General features: G+C 34.6%; 1 long non-coding RNA gene across 2 annotated transcripts in view; it reads right to left on the reverse strand.

The window, feature by feature from the left end:
• Window positions 1–1,636: 1,636 nt before the first annotated feature.
• The window catches only part of LOC126941012 (uncharacterized), a 140,078-nt gene continuing 117,217 nt past the window's right edge, over window positions 1,637–24,497 (reverse strand). For both annotated transcript variants that reach the window (XR_007721046.1, XR_007721047.1), the window contains 3 exons: window positions 3,959–4,013; window positions 3,360–3,407; window positions 1,637–2,047 (listed from right to left, as the gene is read on the reverse strand). This is a non-coding gene — a long non-coding RNA (uncharacterized LOC126941012). The remainder of the gene's footprint in view (window positions 2,048–3,359; window positions 3,408–3,958; window positions 4,014–24,497) is intronic.

The following is a 24,497-nucleotide window of genomic DNA, read 5'->3' on the forward strand; positions in this document are numbered from 1 at the left end:
AAGCTCTAAACAGTATTCTTAAGCAGATAGGTAAACATCAGAGAAAAATATAATTTTATTCATGTAGGTTCAAAAAAGACAAAAATAAAGTTTTATTCTCAGGCAGGTGTACACAGGTAATAAAACTGTTAGGAAAAGTGAAGAAATGAATAGAACAATGTTCAGGCTTGCAGCTACTTTTGAGGATAAAAGAGAATTCTCTCAGGTAAGTGAATTCAGGCTTCTCTGACACTGAGCATGGTTTACGTGTTACAATAGCCTATCAATGTATGTATGGTTGTTCATTTATTATTCTTTAAATTCTGCCTTTAGAGTTTATATTTTTTCACATGCAGGATATATGTAAATAACTTTTTTGTTTTTAAGACAGAGTCTCACTCTTGTGCCCAGGCTGGAGTACAGTGATGTGATCTTGGCTCACTGCAACCTCCACCTCCAGGGTTTAAGCAATTCTCCTGTCTCAGCCTCCCAAGTAACTGGGATTATAGGCACCCTCCATCACACTCAGCTAATTTTGTTTTTATCAGTAGAGATGGGGTTTCACCTTGTTGGCAAGGCTGGTCTCGAACTCCTAACCTCAGTTTATCCTCCCACTTTGGCCTCTCAAAGTGCTGGGATTACAGGCGTGAACCACTACACCCGACCTTAAAAAGTTATAAATAACTTAAATAACTTTACTTTCTAAGGTCGGGTGTAGTGGTTCACGCCTGTAATCCCAGCACTTTGGGAGGCTGAGGAGGGCGGGTCACCTGAGTTCAGGTGTTTGAGAGCAGCCTGGGCAACACGGTGAAACCCAGTCTCTACAAAAAAATACCAAAATTAGCCAGCTGGGGTAGCACATGCCTGTCGTCCCAACTATTTGGGAGGCTAAGGCGGTGGATTGTTTGAGCCTGGGAGGTGGAGGTTGCAGTAAGCTCAGATTGCGCCACTGTACTCCAGCCTGGGTGACAGAGTGAGACCCCATTTAAAATAATAATAATAATAATAATTTTTTAAAAGAACTCTAAAACTTTATTATTTTAATACACACAGTTATATATAATTTGAACACAGAGCTATCTCAAAATTGCTGATCCGTTTTCATGACTAAGGTTATATTGAGTACATATCAAGTACCTAAATTATCTCATTTCTAACTCACAACATAAAGTAAGGTAGAAACTATTAAATCCCTGTTGCATTAATGAAAAAGCCGATGCAAAGAGAATGGAAGTAACTGGCTCAAGGTCAGTCAGTAAGTTGTCTGTATTTAATCAAAAGTCTCTCTGACTTCAGTGCCCAATATTTTAAACACAGGAGAGACTGCCCATTAAAAATACAAATGCATAAAATTATTCCAATTTGATATTTTTAACTTATTGTTTGCTACTTCATGGATTCCACATCTGGATAATCCTATCCTCTGTCAGGAAAAATTATCTGTAATTTTATGAATCAGAATTTGGCAGTTAACTAAGATAACATTATGTAAAGAGCAAACATTTAGCAATCAAAGTACTAAATAAAATATAAGAACCTAAAATAGAATTAAGAAAGTGTATTTTGAATTTCAAGGTAAAGCCTTGGATCATGAAAAACTAAGATTATATTTTGATTATTCAGTGAAGTATTTGAAATAATGCCTTAAATAATATTATTGGGAAATACGCGTAAACAGTTATTTTACTATTTGTAAGGTTTCATACAGCAGGTGTCTATTTTTCCCTATACAGTGTACTATCTTCTTTTCTCATCTACCTTCTGAACAGTTCTTTATTCAGCATCTTTTTGACAAAAATTCCTATGCTGTTAGTTCATATTCTCAGTTTCAATGCCAGAGATATCCTATAAATTCATAGTGGAAGCCAGATTTATTCATTTCTGCAATACTACATAGCAGAACTTTGAATCTAGAAAGCCACTCACCAGCTGTGTGATGTTGGGTGTTCACCTCGCAGTACACATCATGTGTTTATTTGGGCTCACTCTGGGATCCTGTCTCCAACATTGCTCACTGTAGCATCCAGGACCCAACTATAGGTGTGAGTCATTGCCTGCCCCTCTTGGTCTAGAATTAGAATATCCCATACAAAATATTAATTCATGTTCTGAGGAATTCACTTCTAAATGTGAGTCTTAAGCATTGTTTTGGAATGTATATATTTTTTAAGTGATAGTGGTATTTTTAAAAAATTCACGTTATACAATTGCAAGTCATACTATTTACATTATAAAATTCTATATAAATTATAAGATATTTTTAGGTTAAGCAGTCAAGAGAAGAGCCAGGCTTGAACTGTGACCTAGAGACCTCACCTGAATGCACAGATTATTGTGTTGTCAAATAAGTAATTTTGCCTGCCTTAGCAAGCAGTCCAAGGTCCCTCATGATTGCTTTGACCTTAGCTACTGAAATAGATCGTGAAAACAGCTGAAATTTTTCAGTCATTCTGCCTAAATCCTAGGTTATGACTTATTACTGCAGTCATAAATGCCGTAGGTCCAAACAGTTCAAAATAATAAACATTTTCTCCAGCAGCAAATATTTATGGTGATCAGGTGGTGAGAATATGTAGTGTCTGAATGACCACGCAGTATAGGACACCAGATAGAACACTGCTATGCAAATCTTAGAGAGATGGTTGAAAAAAATATAGAGAAGACATGAACCCTATACTTCCAAATCTTATAGTGTCATCCATTGACAGCTAGTTGTATCAGCATATTTTATCAAGGAGTCTACAAGCAATTTATCTATCTTTTTGACATCATTGCCCATGATTCTAAAGCTTTACCCATTACATTTATCTAAATTTTTAAAAAGATAACACTAATGGCTGTAGTCTTTATGCATTTTGTGTGTTTGTTTATATAGGGATTCACACTATCATAAATGATGCATAGTTGTACCATCTACACTTTTTCTATTTTTTGAAATTTAGAGTTGAAGAGTTTATATCATGCAATTGAAAATCAGATTGACTCAAATGTGAATAATGCCTACCTAATTTTTGCTTTTGTGTTTTATCATTTATATAAGGCCTGCTTTCACAATAGACTTTTAAGAGATTAAGCTTAAATAACCAAATAAAACAATAAATTTTATTCAGCTTTAATTAATATTAGTAACATTAATTCTGTGAGATAAGAGACTAATGATAGTTACCTAGCAAAGATAAGTGATCAATCAGGTTAGAGTAGTAGTTTAACTGTTTAGGCTTTACTGATGTACGAATTCTTGTGAGGTAAATATTTAGAGCAAACACATTTTTGAAAATAATAATAATTCAAATATGGACTTAAACACAGGCTCCAGTAGATTGCATTTGGCTAAGACTCACATGTTGATTGTAAATCCAGGGTTTATAGACATTACTTACGTTTTCTAAATTTAGAGACTGTCTCCTTCTACTTGATGTATATTGGGCCTATTTGTTTCAAATAAAACTTTGTTAAGAACAAACAAAAAACAGAAATCAAGGTTAGTTAAAAAAAAGGAGAGTAAAAAGGAAGAGTTTTCTTTCCATTAAGTCTACAGTAAATAGGTAAGATAAATTAAGGGAAAGTAGTTTTCAGTAATCTATGTATTTATTCAAACTGTTGTCTCAGTGTCCAACCCAGGAGATAATTAAATGTGGAGCATTATAAATCCCACCTCTATAGGGATCCTCTCTCACCTCGTTCTGTTACCAAAACACCAGAGGTTCAGTTTAGGTTCTGCTGCTTGCCACACAGAAAGTCAATCATTAAGACGGCAAGTATTGCTAGGGAAGAAGGATTTATTCGGGTACTGTACCCAAGGAGAAAGGGAAGTAATTCTGAAATCCATCTCTCCGACTGACTAAACTTAGGGGTTTATATAGCAGGGAAGAAATGTAACTATGTGTGGGAAAGCAGGAATTAAGGAAGGGTAAGGAAGAGGAGTTTGTAAACAGGAATTATGATGAATTAAGGGTGTTGCAACTCATTGTCAGGATACAGTGATCTGGTAAGTTTCAGTCCTTTGATATCTTAGAGGCCTATGGGTGGGTTTCCTGAGGAAGAAGCACAGATAAGACAAATGTAAGTCTCAAGATTTCAGACCAGAGGAGTCAGTTTCTATATTTATCAAAATACCCCCCCCCACACACACACACACAAAATAAATAAATAAATAAATAAATAAAAAACAGTAGACATCAGTTCTCTGGGACAGTTGGGTCAGTTTCAGAGAGATTGATCCAAACAAATGAGGGTTACACTACCACCCAGGGACTACCCTTTCATTTCCATGCAGCTAATTCTGCCTCTGAGATCTTACAACTTTAAAGAAGCTGAGGATGCTGTGTAGTATTACAATGTCTTACTGATTTCCTGCCTAGTGGATCTGTCAATACTGATAGAGGAGTGCTGAAATCTCCAAACATAATAGTGGATTCATCTACTTCTCCTTACCATTCTATTTGTTTTAGCCTCGTGTATTTTGATGTTCTGTTGTTAAGGGCATATATGTTAAGAATTGTTATGTCTTCTTGGAGAATTAAGACTTTTATTATGAAAAATTCCTCTCTTCATCACTGATAATTTTTTTTGTTCTGTAGTTGATTTTGTGTGAATTTAATACACCTACTTCAGCTTTCTTTTTATTAAATGCTAACATGGCATCTCTTTTTTCATTTTCTGCCTTCTCTGAGTATAATGGAGCATTTTACATGATTCCCTTTTCTCTACTCTTACCATATGAATTATACGGCTTTTCTTGGCCTTTTTAATGGTTGCCCTAGAGTTTGAAATGCCCGTTTGGAACTAATATAAATTTGCTTTGACATACCATTTCACAGGCAGTGCAGGTACTTTTATGACAGAGTATTCCAATTCTGCCATTGCATCCCTTATAACAGTGCTGTCATTCATTTCACTTATACATATGCTATAATTACCCAACACATTGTTCCTGTTACTACTATGGACAATCATCTATTAGATGTGGTAGGAGTGAGAAAATAGTTCTCTATTAGACCATATAAGAATAAGATTTTATTTTACTTTAATTTATTCCTTCTCTGACACTCTCCCTTTCTTTATGTAGGTCCTAGTTTCTGATCTATATTATTTTCCTTCTCTCAGAACTTATTTTAAAATTTCTCTCAAAACAGGTATGTCATTTCTTGTTAGTATACCTGTCTTGAGAGAAATGTCTGAGAAAGTCTTTATATTTCTATTCTCTTTGAAGGATAATTTCAATGAATATAAAATTCTAGGTTGAGAGATTTCTTCTTTCAACATGTTAAATATTTGACTCTAGTCTCTTCTGCTTTTATGGTTTCTATCAAAAAGTCTGATATAAATATCCTTATTCTTCTATTGGTAAAATGTTTTATCCTATGCCTTCTTTCGATAATTTGTTTTTTATTTAGTTTCTGTCATTAATTTTTAAAAACTCTTAGCCATATAAATTAAATATTTTTTCTGTTCCTTTCTCTTGTGCTGCATCTTCTGGTATTCCCATTATACATATGTTGTACCTTTTGTAATTGTCTCACACTTCCTGGATATTCTAGGGTTTTTTTCCCCAACTTCTTTTTTTTTTTTTTTTTGCATTTGAGTTTGGGAAGTTTTTATTGACCTAACTTCAAGCTCATTAATTTTTTTCCTTGGCTATATTCAGTGTACTGATGAGCTCATCAAAGGCATTCTTTATGATTTTTATTTTCAGCTTCTCCTTTTTATTCCTTATGAGAGCTCCCATCTCTATGGCTACTTTAACCATCAATTCCTGAACATTGTCCACTTTTTCTACTAAAGCCCTTAGCATATTAATCATAGTTGTCTTAAATTCCCAATCTGATAATTCCAAAATATCTGTCATGTCTGGGTCTAGTTCTGTTGCTTGCTTTGTCTCTTTAGATTGTGTTTTTCTTACCTTTTATCATGCTTATAATGTTTTTGAAAGTTAGACATACTGTATTGAGTAATGCTAACTGAAATAGCTATGCTTTTAGTGTGCGGTGTTATGTTTATCTGGCTACAAGACAGGCTATGTTTGCTGTTCACTGTGTCTGTATTTGTCAGAGGATTCAGTTTCTGTAGTATCTTTGCTTTTGTTTTGTTTTGCCGTCTTTGGGTTTTTCTTTGGGTTTTTCTTCCTTAAATAGAATCAGAATATTTCAGTTTTTTAACTGTAATCCATTCTTATTTTACAGAAGCCTTATTGATGGGGGCAGTAAGGTGTATGGAGAGATTAGATCTCAGTCTTTCAGTGGATGTGTGTCCCTGGGCTGTGACCTTCAGAAATGCATCTCAGACTCCTCCTGTCTCCCTTGGATGAGACATGAAGACTAACACCTTCCTTCATGCTGGAAATCACTAGGCTCTGATGAAGTCTTTGCCTTGCTAAGTTGGCCTTCGTTGTTAACAAAGCTCTAGGTTTTCAGAAAATTTTGCTATTTCTTCCCTCTGACCAAACATGTTGGAGTTTTTTCCTGTTCATCTGAAAATCTGGTGGGTTTTGTCCTAGAGGTAAATCCTGGGAAAGTACAGAAATCTCTCTAGATTAGGCATCTGGGGGAGATTGTAACTCTCAAGCTAGTCTATACACACCCTCTGGAATTGAAGTTTTGGTTTAACTGTTCCAATGACTTCTTCTGGCAATCTTATTTGTATATAATATATTCACTTGTTTTTCCAATTTTTGAGAATGCTGTTGGTCCTGTTACTTTAATTATCTGACAGACTTTTTAAGTCATTTTGGCTTGTTCAGCTTTTTTCTTGTGAGGATGAGTGATGACTTTCAAGCTCTCAGAATGGAAACTGGAAGTTGTCATACTGTGTCTCAAAATTTGTCTTCTCCAATTCAAGATACCACCCCCTTTTATGCCCTCCACTCCAGTGATTTACCATAAGTTGAGATTTGTCATCTATTCAATGAATTAAGAAAAATCTTGACTACTTCAGTCATCGTAATAACTCAAAGTTGAATGAGTGAATTCTTTTATAGTATAAAAATCTCGTTATAAACACCTACATGCATATACACACACACATAAGGTGAGCTTGGGCCATCTTTCTGTTTCTGAAAACAAGAAAGATACCAAAGATTAAAGAAGCCAGTTCAAAATAATGAAAGCCATCACAAAGAGCTTATGCTTATCTAAATAGAGAGACTTAGAACATTGAAGAAAATAATAATTAAATTGATTAAACATATAAAATATATTATAAAAATTGTAAATTCATTAGTAAAAAAGAATGAGGGATTCACGAGGATGAGTAGTTAAGGGAAGGGAACAAAAGGAAGGGGACAACTCATGTGGAGATTACTACAGGCACCAACCCATTACCCTGAAAATCTACAACAAAATGGATAGGTATAAGCATTTATTTTGGCTTTCTAGAATGAATATTTAAGGCTAGCAGAATAGCTCTAGTAGAAAGAAACTTATTGTATGTAGAATATTTCAAGAGAATAAATTAAGGATAAATAATGGAATTAGAAAAGCATCACTTTGCAATTTCTAGTGAAATGACTGCTTCAAGGACCCAAGCAATGGTTATCAATGGATGGCAAATCACCGGGAAAAGTTGGTGGGAAACAACTGCATGAGCTGTCATAAGCACATAATCTTGTGAAGTAAGACTTTCAATGGTTTTAAGTATAAAAATAAAATTGCTTCTACCTAGTTATAAATTCCAGAACACTATACTCTGATGCTTCTAAGCCAAATAAATTGTTCCAATCAGAGGTAGCAACGGTTTTATATCACCTCATTATATTGATGCTAGTAGAAAGCAGCATTTTGAGAAGAATAACTGCAGTGTACTCGATGTGCACTCAATCTCCATTATCAATGATTTTTTTCAAAACTCTATTTTTAGCCAATATTCTTAAGATGCTAAATGTAAAAATATGAATTGAGTTTGCAGGACTTGTGCTTTATGCAATTACAACAACTGTAGCTTGAAGTATTTAAGATATTTTCAAAATACTTTTGTAATTCTGTTTAACAATACAGTTCTCAGTATAAAATTAAAGTGGGCAGATATCCTTTGTTTTACTATTTCTGCTACCACAATGGCCCTTTTTCTAGTTGTAAGACCAAGTGTGAGTTGGAACAGACTGATAGAAAATTGCTTTGTGGAGAGAAAATTGCTTTACCTAAAATTTTATAATTTATTTTGCTGATAGGACTGTATGAAATTTTGAGCAAAAAAAAAAAAATGATGCCCTGTTTATCTTCCTGGGAGAAAAGGTCTTATTATAAATATTAACTTACCAAATATTTATTGAGCACCCAATAGCCTGGTTGATGGTGATAATTTAGAGTAAAATACACATATAAATGACACACCAGTATTCTTATTTCAGAGAAATATGGCTATACTGCACCAATAAATGAGTATTTTCATTTCAGTGAAAGTGCATTTGAGTTAGCAAAACATAGTGTATTCTGATCATGTAAATGATTAGATAATCCTTAATTACAAATTATATTCATATTTCTATCCTGGATCCCCATTACCTGCACAAGAAACCTTTTATCAGGAGCACATCAAAATCCTATTGATCCTGATCTTCCTAGGATAGGATTTGAGAGTTCAGAAATGAAAAGAATGGTGGGGTAATAAGCCATTTTGCATGTAAAGTTTCATCATTTGCTACTTCTAATTTTGATACAATTTCTACCCATGAGAACCAATTTTAGATATAAATTCTATGCATAGTTGGCAATGAGTGGCAGCTAGTGATAAAGGAAGATAACATTATTAGTTAGAAAGAAAAATTATTTTGGAGCATTTTTCCAAATTTCATAATATTTTTAACAATAAAAGTAGTTTTTTTTATTTTATGTTAATTATTTCCAGTCTGTATTGTAGCCAAACTATGTTTCTGGTAAACCCAAAAATAGCCAGAGAGAGGTGTGTAAATATTCAAGATTGAAAGTAGGTTATGCCTTGTCTTTCCAATTACAGTATAGACAGTCCTTAACAAACAATGGATTGACTTTTGATTTTTTGACCATAAGATGCATTTATTGAGGTATTAAATGCATTTTCAAATTATATTTTCTACTTACAATGGGTTTTTCAGGACTTAACCCTATCTTAAATCAAAGAACATTTGTACAGTGAAATGACTTATGTAACCTAGTGGATCCTACTATTAAAATTGTTGCCAGTTTAGTCATTGTATGGAAGCATTAACCTCCTTTTAATCTAGTTATAGCAAAACATTTGTAAATTCTGTTATCTAAATGTATGGTGCAATTGACTTGAGCTAGTTCAATTTAAATAGCTTTAAAGTAGCTTACCTAGACAGTTATTATAATATATATATATATATATACACATATATATATAATCTAAAGTAGAAGAATAGAATTTCCTCAAAGTATGCCATAATGTTTTCCTTTTAAACTTAAAATACATATACCCAATTAAGTGGTTCATTAGAATTTTTAATAGACAATAAAATAGTGAGTGCTGCAGAAATTTCAGTCACACATTTACACAATATTAACATAAAATGGTTTAATTGTGCTCCATGAGCTGAGTATGAAACACCTATTTTTAAATGGTGTAATCACAGTTTTATAAAATAGATTCTAATGACACTAATCAATTGTGCATGCTTGTTGGATTACTTTAAGAACTAATATAAATACACATATACTGACTATTCAGGCAAAAGAAGTTTGGTAATATTAAAAGCCTAGAAAAATCTCAAAAAAGGAATGTTATTATGAGATAAAACTAAAATTTGGGGCATTTCCCTATTTTCAATTCCTCTAATATTATTTTAATTTGGTTTTACAATGGTGTGAAGTAGGAATGTATTTTGTTCAGTTATTTTTTTTTCTGAAATATTTGCCATATCACTTAGATGTTCTATTTTGTGGTCTTATATTTAAAAACCATATATCATCAATCAATGCAGCTTACTCAATTTACTTGAGACATAAATGGAAATGTCTTACAGACTAACAGATATAGATTTGTCAAAACTTCCTGATTCCATTTATGGAAGGAGCCAATAAATCACAATTTGAGTTTAACCAATTTTTATATAATTTAGACAATGAATAGTTCGTGACTTTAGACATGAATCAATTATGGTTCAAGGAATTTTAACCATAAACATGGCATAAAGAATCCTTGCAATTCAACAAACTTAGCAACCATTAATGTAACACATTTACTGTAAAATGTTTCTGCTAAAATGATACAATAAATTTTTTCACAATTTGATTTTCATGGCCTGAAAAGAATCCAATCAAATTTTATAAACATTATAGAAGAATAACGTGGTAGATAATATTTGAGTTTTGTAATTAGCCAGCATGTTTCTGATAATTAGTGTATATCAACCCTTGGGCAACAATAAATCTCTCAGACTCAGTTTCCTCACTAGAAAACTTGGATTAATAATGGTACCTAACTAATATGGCTGTAACGAGGATTATTTACATATGCATAATGCATATAAAGTACCTCACACAGTGACTGGCATATAGTAAACCCTCAGTTATTATTGCTTATTATACGATTTTGATGCTGTCTTTAAGCACTTCATAGAGAGCAGGACAAATAAGACACAAGTAACGTTGAAGCTAAATGCACAATATAATTTTTTTTTTAGCAAGCATTATCAGTCTTACATAAAGATGGTACAAGTGAGAAACTCCACAATTGAATCTTCACTCACTTGACGTATTATGCCCTCACGTGTACGCATTATTTCACCCTGTAATGGTACTAGTCAAATGAGTGAATTCACGCCCTGGTTGCAGGAGTGAACGGATGCATTGTTTATATGAACCATGACACAGATGATGCTTAGGCAGACTCATACTATCTCTTTATTATTCCACACAATGGAACACGAGTCATTTGTAAACTGAAACCTGCCTACCACTGAGGATCTTACTCATGATTCCTGTGCAGAAATCCTATGCAACTGAATGTACTATGGGAGCAAGCTTGGAAGAGAGAGAGTAATCCCAGCTGGTTAGATTAGGATGCTGCCTAAAGAAGTGGCAGCACCTGTCACACTTTGAACAAGGGTGCGCTTTCAAAAGAAGATAATAGGCGGGAGAGAAAAATTCACATAGGCAGCAGATTGTGAGTAAAGAAAAGAAGACAACATGTATGCAGAATGGAAATGGAAATTCAGTATAACTGAACATTGAAAATGGCAACAGAGTGGAATAATGAAGTCTAGAAAAGTAAGTTTGATATTTGAGAATTCTGTAGTTCATTGATAATAGGCTACATTGGAAAGATTTCCATCAGCAATGGTAAATGACCAGATATCCTTCAGGGACTAGGAGACCCTCAGTCACCTGTCCTCTACCAGAAATTATTCTATAAAATAATATAAAAGGATTAATTTATACACTGGAGTGAATGAACTCAACATATTACTTCTCTAGTTGGGAGATGAAAGCTCCACTTTCCTGTTAAGATTAAAGTATTATCAAAGAAAAATTTTGCTTAAAAAAAGACCTTCACAAACTAATAGCCAATATCTGTGAAATTTGTATGCAATTTGTGAATTGCCTTGTGCAAAGAAATTTTATGTGTATTATCTTTAGTGCTAAAAAGCATGAAATATGTATTATTTTTATTTTACCTTCAGCTGAATAAACTGAGATTTAGAGTGGTAATGTAATGTTCCCAAAGTTAGCTAATCGTTGCAAACTATAGCTCAAACTGTAGCTTGTCAGAGGCAGAGACTCATCTAACCATTTTGTTTATCATCTCGGAGAAATTTTGCATTGGAGGTTTGTTTATAAGTGGGTTCAATGGTTTGGTTGTAGAATTAAGATAACTAAATTTGTGTCAAAACCAGATGATCCTCCTCAGCTGGCATTTATTACCTAATATCTGATATAAGAGATCAGTAATACTAATTTTTAAGTTTTACTTACCCATTTTCAATGTACCATAAAATAAGAAACATACATTTTTTTTAAATAAGTTACTAGGAAATAATTTAAACTTACAGGAATGTTGAAAAACACTACAAAGCACTATCTTATCAACCTCACTTAAATTTCTCTACTGTCAATATTTCACTTTAATATTTTTCTCTCCCTCTCCCCACTATCTCTACTATTAATAGTAGTAGTAATTTTCTGACCCAAATGAAAGCAAGCCATAGATATAATGCATCACCACTCTGCTGCCCAAACACTCCTATGTGTACTTTTTTTTTTTTTTTTTTTTTGAGACGGAGTCTGCTCTGTCACCCAGGCTGGAGTGCAGTGGCCGGATCTCAGCTCACTGCAAGCTCCACCTCCCGGGTTTACGCCATTCTCCTGCCTCAGCCTCCTGAGTAGCTGGGACTACAGGCGCCCGCCACCACACCCAGCTAGTTTTTTGTATTTTTTTTAATAGAGACGGGGTTTCACCATGTTAGCCAAAATGGTCTCGATCTCCTGACCTCGTGATCTGCCCATCTCAGCCTCCTAAAGTGCTGGGATTACAGGCTTGAGCCACCGCGCCCGGCCAAAGACACTCTTCTTAACCCTCTCTAACACTTACGCCAGAAAATCAACACTCATACAACATCACAACTTTCATAAAATGTATTTCTTTCCTTTCTGTTCTGGGATCCCATCCAAGAAAATGCATATAATGTTGATTTTGTTTCTTGTATTCTGACAGTTTCAGAGTACTACTCTTTCTTATCTTTGACAGCTAGAAAGACTATGGTCCATACATTTTGTAGGATAATCTTTACTCCTTGTCTTTCTGATCATTTTAAAAGTGTAGTAGTTCTCAACTGGGACAAATTTCCTCCTGAGGGTTCATTTGGCTTGCCTGGAGACATGTCTGGGCTATCATAACTGCAGGTATAGTGGATACTACTGACATGTAGTGGGTAGAAGCCAGGGGTGCTGCTAAACATCTACAATGTACAGGACAGCCCCCAAAATGAAGAATGATCTGGTCCAAATGACCAACAGCACTGAAGTTGAGAAATCCTGTCCAGTATACTATTTATACACAAACCTTTAAAGAAAGTAGGAGAAAGAAAAGTTATAATACAATCTCATTAGAAACATAAAGTATAATGTTAGTGAAGTAAATCGAATAATAAATAATATGTTAGGCTCCATGACAAAGTGGAGTTTCTCCCAGGAGAGCAAGGTTAATTTAATTTTAGGAAATGTATAAATTCACAATTTATAAAGAGGTATAAAAAATTTTGGATGGAATCAACAATAAATTAGACATACTTAAAGAACATAGTAACGAACTCTAAGATAATTTGATGGAAAATATCCAGAATGTAGTCACATAAAGAGGAAAAAGAGCTGAAAAATATTAAGTGATGTTAAGAAATACTGAGATATAAGATGAAATAATAGGATCACATGTCTAATCAAAGTTTCAGAAGGAGAGGAAAGTTTACGTTTGAAAACCTAGTGGCTGAAAATTTTTCAGAAATGATAAAAGACACATTTAAGAAGCCAAGCAAATCCAAAAAAAGTTAAGTGAAAAGAAATTCACAATTAAGCACTGCAGACCACCACATAAAAGATCTCTAATAGCATCCTGGGATAAAATAAAAAAAGAGAGAATCTTTCAAGGAGCAACAATTAGACAGCTGCTGACTTCTTAACAACAATAATGGAAGTCAGATACCTTCAGTGAACTAAGAGAAAATGTTTGTCAACCAAGAATTCAATAGCTGGAAAAAAGTATTTCAAGTACAAGGGCAAATAAAGACAACTTCAGTCAAAAAACTGAGAAAGTTTATCACTTCACCGAAGACGTGATGGTAAATAAACATACGAGAAGATGATCAACCTCATTATTAATAAAGAAAATATAAGCCAAGAATAATACAAGATACCTTTGTGTATTCACAGGTTTGAGATAAATAAAAAATATCTGATTATATATCAATAAAGGTATAAAGAAAACAAAATAGAATATTTATGTACTTCTGGTGAAGGATTAGTATATGTAAACATTATGGAAAATAATTTAGCATTATTTTATATATGTGAAAATGAACATTCTGCTCGATCCTACCATTAACACTTGTATTGATGAAATAGAGAAAATTTTATATTAACACAAGTGGATAGACATAAATATTCAAAGATGTGCTGGTGGTAAGAGCAAAAAAAAACTTAGAAATATTCAAACTGAGCATGAATAATAGAATCAGTAAATAAGTTCTGGGATATTCCTTAATGGAATAACAAACAATGGTAAAAATGAATCAATTATAGCTATACAAAGCATGACTCAATCCCAAAAAATTCTCACAGAAAAAATAAAAACATGTAGGCAAATACATAAGTATGGTTTCATTTAAATAAACTTCAAAATTTTCCAAAATTACCTAATAAATTACTATAGAATACAAACGTGTAAAAAACTATAAAGAAAAGCAAAAAATAAAAAAGACAAAATTTAGTGTAGTAGCTATGATATAGTCTAGCTCTGTGTCCCCACCCAAATCTCATCTTGAATTGTAATGTGAATTGTAATCCTCATGTGTTGAGGGAGACAATTCATGGGAGGTGATTAGGTCATGATGGTGGTTCCTCCATGCTATTCTTGTGATAGTAAGTGAGCTCTCATGAGAGCTGATGGTTTTACAAGGGGCTTTTCTCCCCTTCACTCTGCACTCATCCCCTCTCCTTCTGCTCTGTGAAGAGGTGCCTTCTGCCATGATTGTAAGTTTCCTGAGGCCTTCCCAGCCATGCTGAACTGTGAGTCAATTAAACCTCTTTCCTTTATAAATTACCCAGTCTGAAGTATGTCCTTGCCACAGCGTGAGAATGGACTAATACAAGTTACGTCTGAGCAGGATGAGGGGTAAGGGATAGGGTCAGGAAGAGCGTAAGTGGCAACTTCTAAATGAATGGTAATAATCCTTGTTTTTAGATGTGTGGTCTGTATGTGGGTATTCATTATACTTTGATATTTTGCACCATGCATATGTAGTATAAATATTGTTTTGATCCATTTAATATCTGATGTGTATATAAAAATAGGTAATGTTGGCTGGGCACGGTGGCTCACACCTGTAATCCTAGCACTTTGGGAAGTCGAGGTGGGTGGATCACGAGGTCAGGAGTTTGAGACCAGCCTGGCCAACATGGTGAAACTCTGTCTCTACTAAAAATACAAAAGTTAGCCAGGCACAATAGCGGGTGCCCATAATCCCAGCTACTCGGGAGGCTGAGGCAGGAGAATTGCTTGAACCCAGGAGGTGAAGATTGTAGTGAGCCAAGATCGTGCCACTGCGTTCCAGCCTGGGTGACAGAACAAGACTCCATCTCGGGTGGGGGGATAAAAAGGTAATATTTTTTAAGCAATCTCTGAGCAAAGCATTGTGTATGTAGCATCCCGCTTGATTTTCATAACTCTATCATTGTTCTCTCTTTTCAAAACTCGATATTTGAAAGCAGAACAGGGTCACTATAGTTAATATTAACTTCAATGTACACTTTTAAATAACTAAAAGAGTGTTATTAGACTGTTTGTAACACAAAGGATACATGTTTGAAAGAATAGATACCCCCATCCTCCATGATGTGATTATTTTGCATTGCACGCCTGTATCAAAACATCTCATATAACCCATAAATTTATACGCCATGTACCCCCAAATTAAAATATAATAATAATAATAATAATAAATTTTTTAAAAGAAAGAGAAAAAACTCTTCTTTTTTCTAATACAGATAAATATAAAAACTATCTTCTTAAATCTCATTCAAAAGTTTCTTCACATTAGAATTCAGATTTTATAAACTAAATTGATTTGATGTGAATTGACATCCTTATGATATTAAGACTTCTTATGTTTCCATCAGAAAATGTCTGACTTTTTATCTCTTTTTAAGTAAATGCACTGAAACATGTCCCTTTGATAAACATTTCATTCCTCAACTCTAATTCTCAAACAGATGGATAGGAAAGACAGGGCTACAGTTTCATTTCTTGCACCAAATAAGATGATGTGATTTAATATTTCTGATGGAAACTCTCTTTCTTTGATCACATAGAACTCTCACTTATGAGAGATAATTTCTTTGATCCTGTTGAAGAATGAAAAAGTAGTTGTGATTGTCTCTTTTCTGGTGGCCCCAAACATTTTTCAGCCTGAGAGAAATGCCCCAGAATAAGATTGAGTCAGAAAGAACTTTGGTTTCTGCAGCCAGCTTCTCCTGGCTTTCCATTTTTCCAATTTTCAGGAATTTTGAAAGCCAACTGTTAGACACAGCCATTAAACATAGCCATGCTAGGCTTAATACTTGGGTGATGACTTAATCTGTACAACAAACCCACATGGCAAGAGTGTACTTATGTAATAAACGTTCACATATACTCCTGAACCTAAAAGTTAAGAAAAAGAATAAAAATGAATTTTTATAGTTTAATAAATTATATTATCAGCATGGTAATAATTATTCAAAGCTATCATTTTTAATTATTTCACCACATTTCACTATTATCTACGCTCTTGACATTATTTACAATTATTGTAACTGTGTGATAGAAATGCTATATAACAACTTTCTACTATGCATCTTTTCCCAACTCTGTATCCATTAACTTCACCGTGTTTGAAATGAACTTCCATACCTTTTAATCTCTTCCTACCATTAATCATTTTTCAGTCTATTGGATCTGCCATATTTGGAGGAAAGTATCTTGAATTTTCCCATTATAACTATTATTACATTTTCTCTTTATATTATGTCTTTTCTTTATACATTTTGATGCTGTATTGTTTTGTAAATGATGATTAATGATGAGTAAACTTTTTGGTAAGTTATAATAATTATTACTGCAAGTATAACTGTTTTATTTTATATTTTCACCTTAATTTTTAGTTTCCCTGGCATTAATACTTCCATTTGATATTTTTCTTCAATATTATGTGATATATATTTTCACTTTTATATCATATAGAGGTAGATTTACTTTCTCTCAATATGAGAACCTCCATTTCTTCATGGGAAAATGTATCACTTTCTATGTATTTTCATTTCTAATATGTTTGATCTATTTTCTGCATCTATAATTTTGCTGCATATGTTTTCAGATGATTATTTTGAAGTTCTTTTCAAGTTCCTTCTCCAGAACATGCTGTCAAACTAGGGTAAGTTTTCTCATTATACATTAATTATTATTGTGAACTATCAAGAATAAAAACAGATATTTTCTCATCTTGAAAACATATCTTGAAATAGAATGACATTTTTAATTAAGAGCAGAGCCCGAGTATCAATACTCTCCCAGAAATCCTTCAGTCTCACAATGATTGCTACCAGGAGAGTAACTACTATTGCTTAGGTCAATTATGAGACTCTCGCAGCCATCTGAAAGCTGGCCATCTCGCAAACAAGATGACCTCTTTCTTCAACCATGGCAAACCTTTCGGAGACGTGTTATTGAACATAGTTTTCACAACGGCGCTGTCCCTATCATTTAAACTGCAATAGCATGTATATTTTGAGGATATTGTCACTCCTTTGTGCTCCCATGGTTTAATATGTAATCTATATTCTGAGTCTCAAAGACACATTTTTCCTCTAAACATAAGGCTAATCTCTCTTCTGTCTGCAGATGTATTATAACTGACAGGATGAATTATATATTTAATCCTGTGACCTAATAGTATTAATTAGCATTACATTTTAATTCACACATCAAGAAAATACCTGTACTGTGAAAAGCTTTTATGCCTATGGTGCAGAAGAAGTCTACCCTTCATAAACTAAAATTAAAGCTAGTTTAACACTGCAAGATTTTTTTCCTTATCATGCTATGAATGCATTGTTATGTATATAGTTTATTACCATTGCATTTCCATTGACCCTTTATGTTAGGAATTAATTTCATTCAACAATAAACTATCAGAAATCCTAGGATTCACTCCTACTGTGTTATTGGATAACAATGTGACCTCAGGAAATCACTTAACTTGAAAGCACCACCTGCAACTCTAAAATGTATTGATTTTTCAGGGGATATTAAGGTTTTCAAGACTCAATCTACTTTCCAAAATGTTCAGGCATGGTTGTCTCTGTACCTGGTGAAAGCTCCACCTCCTTATCAGTCTGGATGACTCCCATTGATCTTTTGAACATCTACTAAAATGTTTACCTCCTTTCTGAAGTCTTTTCTTGCTCATTGAGAGAGGGTTTGATTGACAGCCTATTTCTTTCTTTTTTTTTTTTTATTATACTTTAAGTTCTAGGGTACACGTGCACAACGTGCAGGTTTGTTGCATATGTATACTTGTGCCATGTTGGTGTGCTGCACCCATCAACTCGTCAGCACCCATCATCTCATCATTTACATCAGGTATAACTCCCAATGCCATCCCTCCCCCCTTCACCATCCCCATAATAGGCCCCGGTGTGTGATGTTCCTATTTCTTATGATAAACTGGAAGCTCCTTCCAAACAGGTACTGTGGTGTCAACTCTAACTTTTACAGCCCCTGAGGCCTAGCTTAACGCTTAAAACAGAGTAGGCACTTAAAGGTATGAATATGTCCTACTTAATTTATGATAAATCACTGGTTAAACAAATATACACACATGCATGAACACCCTGCCTTAGGAACATGTGACTAGGAAATAATTTGGGTTTAATCTATTTTTTTCTGTATACAAAAAAGATAACCCAATAGGAAATCAGAGTTCATTCTGCATTTATGTAGGTTTGAGAAAATACACAGTTGTGATGCCCACACACTAGCTTTAAAATTATTACCTGAGCATTAAACCAGTGTTGAAGAGGGAGGAAATGTTCTACTTTAAATTAACAGGGTGTAGGATTCAGCACTTAGGAAAATGGAACGATTACACTTGGATCTACATTATGAGTTTTTCCTCTTGTTATATAGGAAACATAATGAATGGCCAATTTTTTGCCAATCCCTAATAAAATGCAAAGAGAAAACTCAGTTATTTAGTGCTGAGAAATTAAGATGATTCTATTATGTTATAATTAGTAAGATGACCAAAGCCTTCAGTATAAAAAGGAACGGCACTTTGATGGAGAAATGACAGTTACTAGATTGTTATTTTGAGTCCAGGAAGTTGCCAGAAACACCTCATAACTGAATACACAGTCTGGCTGGCTTGGTGCAGTATGACCTCCAACCCAGTCACAGGTGGCCATTCTCTGTATCCTAGGAACTCTTCAGAGACAAAAATTTCAATGTATTATTTGACAAGAAGGTGATATTCTAAACTACCTAGATGCTATGTTTATGTCTATAACAAGGGGCAAATGCTCCCCCTCCAAAAATCTATTTTACCCAAATAAAATCTTCCTTAGTTTTGTTATTTTTATTTATATGAACCCTCCTAATGAGCTATATCACAACTAAATCATATAATGTGTAATTAAAATAATTTTACAAGCATATAATTTTGTGATAATTTTCAGTTTAGGTATGCAGAACAATTTTAATTAGTAGATATGGATTCAACTTGATATTTATGACAGTTAAAAGATAAAGTGCTATGTTGAGAGTAGTTTTTCTGATTATTTTATAACATTTTTGCATGAGTCTTATTAACTAAGTCTTATAGATATATGAAAAAATATGTAACATGCAAAGAAAATGTGATTCTCCATGCTGACAGATCTAATATAGCTATTCATATTTATGTTAATAGCATTATAAATTCTGATTGTTAGAGGCAAATTAATATTGTCACTAGGAATCACATTTGACAGCCCCCAGGAGATGAGAAAATTATACAGATGAACAATATGTAATATAAAAAGCTTTTGTTATGTTGATATCAATGGCAACATCAAATTAAAGTTACTTCTGGAATTTGTGATTAATATTTTGTTCACCTTTTTGACAACTAGAATTCCAATTAACTCTTACTAATAACTTAACATTGAAATAATCAACACAGTTTACTAATTACAATCTGAAAATCAAACTTAAGATTAAGGGTCATATTAAGAGAAAGAAATTAATAATATTTTTATTTAGAAAGGATACAATTGGTATTATACAGGAGTCTTTTTTTCAAACTGTTATTGCTATCTAATGAAGTTTTGGGTAACTAGATAAATGAGCTGAACAGTAAATACCAAACAGTTCCCTGTTACCCTCTGTATATTGGGGCTATGGGTTATTTTTATATCATTCACTTATTTTTGAGAAATCATCTTTGTCTATAATGGCCACATATTGTCCTATGAACAAAGCATTTAAAATTGCTTTTAGAAATCTTGAAAACCTATGTGTTTTTTAATTATTTTCCTTATTGTGCTTGTGAGGGTGAGGAGAATATCTCTTCTTAGGCCACCTCTAGAGTGGATAAATCGATTTAAAGAGGAAACACAGTTGGCAGAAGATTCCCTGATTCCGGTCAACTCTTCTCTTTCTGCATTCACTCCATATTACATTTTAATTACAATTATTTGAAATACATACTGATCTAGACAAAGTGGATTCTCAATTTTCATTAGTTGCTCAGAGTCCCATGATACAACGTGAAATAAAACCATGCACTTATTTACCACTGCTGTTTTTCCTGGCTACTAGGTGTTCACCAACCAAGCCAGCGGTCTTGCAGTTAATTTCGCTCGGCCACAAGGAGGAATGGCAAAAATGAGTCATTCAACCCTTCTTCCAGGAGCTGGGCTGAGCCTATAGCAGGAGCAATATTTTTATGGTGCAGTGTGGAAGGTCTTAGTGGCTGTTCTCTCTCAGCTCCAGTCTTTCAAGAGTCAACTGCAAATCATAACTAGGAAACAAAGTCAAATACTGCTTTCAAAGAGGAAAATAGAGCCACTATAATCAGATAAGGACAAGATGTTTTGAGAGAGAGACCAGCAAAGATCTGTAATCAAAGGGCAAGGAGAGAAATCCAATAAATTAGCCATAAAATATGAGTGCTTTTTTTTTTTTTTTTTTTTTTTTAGCTAAATGCTGTCCTTGTAAGCTGGAGGGAGCTCTGTATACTTCCAGGTTCAGAACCAGGCAGAATACAGGTGGGTCCAAGCAAATCCATCTCTGTCCCTAGAGCTGTCTAAATTACTGTCAGAAATAGTTTCCATATTGGTATATAAAGCACAGCACTTACAGTCTTGCGTTGCTTAATGACAAGGACAAGTTCAGAGAAAGGCGTTGTTAGGTGATTTTATTTTTGTGAGAACATCCCAGAACGTACTTGTACAAACCTAGACGGTGTGACATTCGACCCACCTAGGCTGCATGCTATAGCTTATTGTTCCTAGGCTGCATGCTACAGCTTATTGTTCCTAGGCTGCAAACGTGTGCAGTGTGTTACTGTACTGAATACCATAGGTAATTGTAACACAATTATAACAATTTGTCTCTCTAATATCTAAAAATAGAAAAAATAATGTATTGCCCAACTTCATTACAACAGTTATGACATCACTAGGAAATGGGAATTTTTCAGCTCATTTCTAATCTTATGGAACCACTCTTGTATTTGTAGTTGACTGAAACATTATTATTCTGTGCATGACTGCAATTATGCAGACTTTCAGATAAGTCCGTCAAAATACTTTAAGTGATCTATTTATTTTTCTACAATCTCATTGCATATATAGGATAAATTTAGGGACAGGTATGAGGCTAACAAATGAGACATTGTTTAATCAGATAATGTGCACCTTAAAACAATATACAATTCCTCCAAAATATTCTGTGCATAGCTCTTGCAACTGCCCAAGAACCTGCTACAAGTTGTAGTGTGTCGTGAGTGAAATAAAGGTTCTAAGAATGAAAAACATATCCTAGGCAAAACTAACTTTAAGAAAGAAATAGTAAAGAAAGAGTTCAGAACAGGGCAATAGTGTATATATACACCTTACATGTCAATATCAACATCAACAGTGTCAAATATGCACTATATCTGGCTTCTCAGAAAGAAACCTTAAACAAGATCCCACATCCACCAGAGATGGGATATGAGGGCATTGTGCTAGGAATGTATGCTGTGATAACTGGAGAACAGGAGATGCCTGCTTTCTGTTACCTTGTCTCCATGGTTGACTATAAACCCTTTTCTCTTCCACTGTAATTGCTGCACCAGTGCTTGTGGCTCTTAGTTACAATTTTTTTTTTTTTTTTTTTTGAGACGGAGTCTCGCTCTGTTGCCCAGGCTGGAGTGCAGTGGCCGGATCTCAGCTCACTGCAAGCTCCGCCTCCCAGGTCCATGCCATTCTCCTGCCTCAGCCTCCCGAGTAGCTGGGACTACAGGCGCCCGCCACCAGGCCTGGCTAGTTTTTTGTATTTTTTTTTTTTTTTGTAGTAGAGACGGGGTTTCACCGTGTTAGCCAGGATGATCTCGATCTCCTGATCTCGTGATTCGCCCGTCTCGGCCTCCCAAAGTGTTGGGATTACAGGCTTGAGCCACCGCGCCCGGCCAGTTACAAATTTTTTTGTTTGTGACTGGTGTATATGCAACATGAGGCAGGTATACTGCCTTTGTTTGTTATGACTTCATTTGTTTGAGGCACAAAAGAGATATGATTAAACTCTTGCTTCAAAGTAACGCAGATTGTATCCTCACAGGGCCAATTTTGATGAGTCTGTCCTAAGCTTCAGCACAAATAAATAAAAATGTAATATATTTTCATGCTATTTATTACTCACTAATATGATCACAAGTGAAATAAAATGCCTCCACGTTTCTCACACTGGAATTTTTTTAAGCTGCCATTTACTCAATTATGAGATTGAGACCCAAGCAGGATCAATCTCTGATATTCTTTTCTCAGAAGGGTTTTGTTTTCCTCCGCTCATTGTTGGTAATAACCTCTGATTCTATTTCATAATAGAATTGAAAGGAAACAACTATATAAGCTGAGAGTGAATAATTGTATTATTCTTTAAATGAGCCCATTGAAATGGCAAGGAAGGGACATTATAAATCTTTTTTACTGGGATATATATTGAGTTTTTATAGGCCTAAGTTTGTGAAATGCTACACCATATTACCATTTTCAGGATCCCACTGAGGGCTACCACAGTAATAGTAATCACAATAATTATAGACGCAGATAGCAACTATCTTCTAATCAGTCAGCTGTCTCTAAGCAACCAGGTTTAACAAGGCTAGCAATTGGCACCTCACATATTCATGGAAGAGTAAAACTCTCAGAATTTAGTCATTACAGAACCAATGCCATAAGCTATCTGGCGTCTATTGGATTTGTCACACGTATCCTCAATGTCTGGGATCTAAACTAGCTCTCCCAGTTTTATAAACTGGGTGGTGATCATGTGTTTCTTTTGTGCTAAATGCTTAATGATTGATTCAAATGTAACTTTTACTAAAATCATATGTGAGGTTCATTTAACGCACAACAAATTATTCTTTTTTTTTTTTTTTTTTTTTTTTTTTTGAGACGGAGTCTCGCTCTGTCGCCCAGGCTGGAGTGCAGTGGCCGAATCTCAGCTCACTGCAAGCTCCACCTCCCGGGTTTACGCCATTCTCCTGCCTCAGCCTCCCGAGTAGCTGGGACTATAGGCGCCTGCCACCTCGCCCGGCTATTTTTTTGTATTTTTTAGTAGAGACGGGGTTTCATCGTGTTAGCCAGGATGGTCTCGATCTCCTGACCTCGTGATCCACCCGTCTCGGCCTCCCAAAGTGCTGGGATTACAGGCTTGAGCCACCGCGCCCGGCCAACGCACAACAAATTATTCTTTTCAATCCTAAGATGTTTATTGGGAATTAGAATGTATACAGCCATATGCTATAACACAGATGACATAAGTCATGCTTTATAATTTTAGGTCACAGGGACCTATTCTTTCGGCCATGTCTCTGTATAACTCCTTCAGCAGTTTTGACTGAATGAACAAGACAGTTAACCAAAAATTTTAAAGGAATACTACTTCAGACAGTCTGTGAGAAAGTCATTAGCATATCGCTGACCAGGTACCTTTCTTTCTTTAAAATCAGGGATCAGAGTAATTAACCCCAGAAACTATAAGGATATGCTTTCATATCAGCTGACCTTGCATTTGTATTATGGTTTATTTCTTTTTCTGGCTTTTTCATATGCAGAATCTCATTTGGTTCTTAATCAACCCTGAAAATTAATCAGGGCAAGATCTGTAAACTGAATTTTCAGGTAAGAGAAATGAGACACTGAAAGGTCAAGAAGTTTACCCAAGGTCAATATGGAAGAATTAGGACAAGCGTCTGGCCCATTCCTTTTCTAGAAATATCACATTGATTTATTTGTTATACAGCCAGGGGTCAGCATGGTGCGGGGGATGAGGGCAAGGAGTGACATCTATGCTCTCTGAATTCACCAGTCAGTATTGCATTTTTTTCCTTCAATGTTCATGCATAATTTCACTTGGTCTCAGCAGCTGTATATCTGATTGAAAGACGTGTTTCTGCCAGAACTATGCCTGTAAGGGCCCTCCCTTCTAGCTGCAGGAAGTCTACCTCGTATTGTATTAGGTAGAATCTATGACATCTTTCTTTGTTTAGTTAATTTGGAGAAGTCTGCAGGGACCTTGCTTCTTATTACAAG

Source organism: Macaca thibetana, chromosome 18 (assembly GCF_024542745.1).
Source record: "Macaca thibetana thibetana isolate TM-01 chromosome 18, ASM2454274v1, whole genome shotgun sequence".
Taxonomy (NCBI): domain Eukaryota; kingdom Metazoa; phylum Chordata; class Mammalia; order Primates; family Cercopithecidae; genus Macaca; species Macaca thibetana.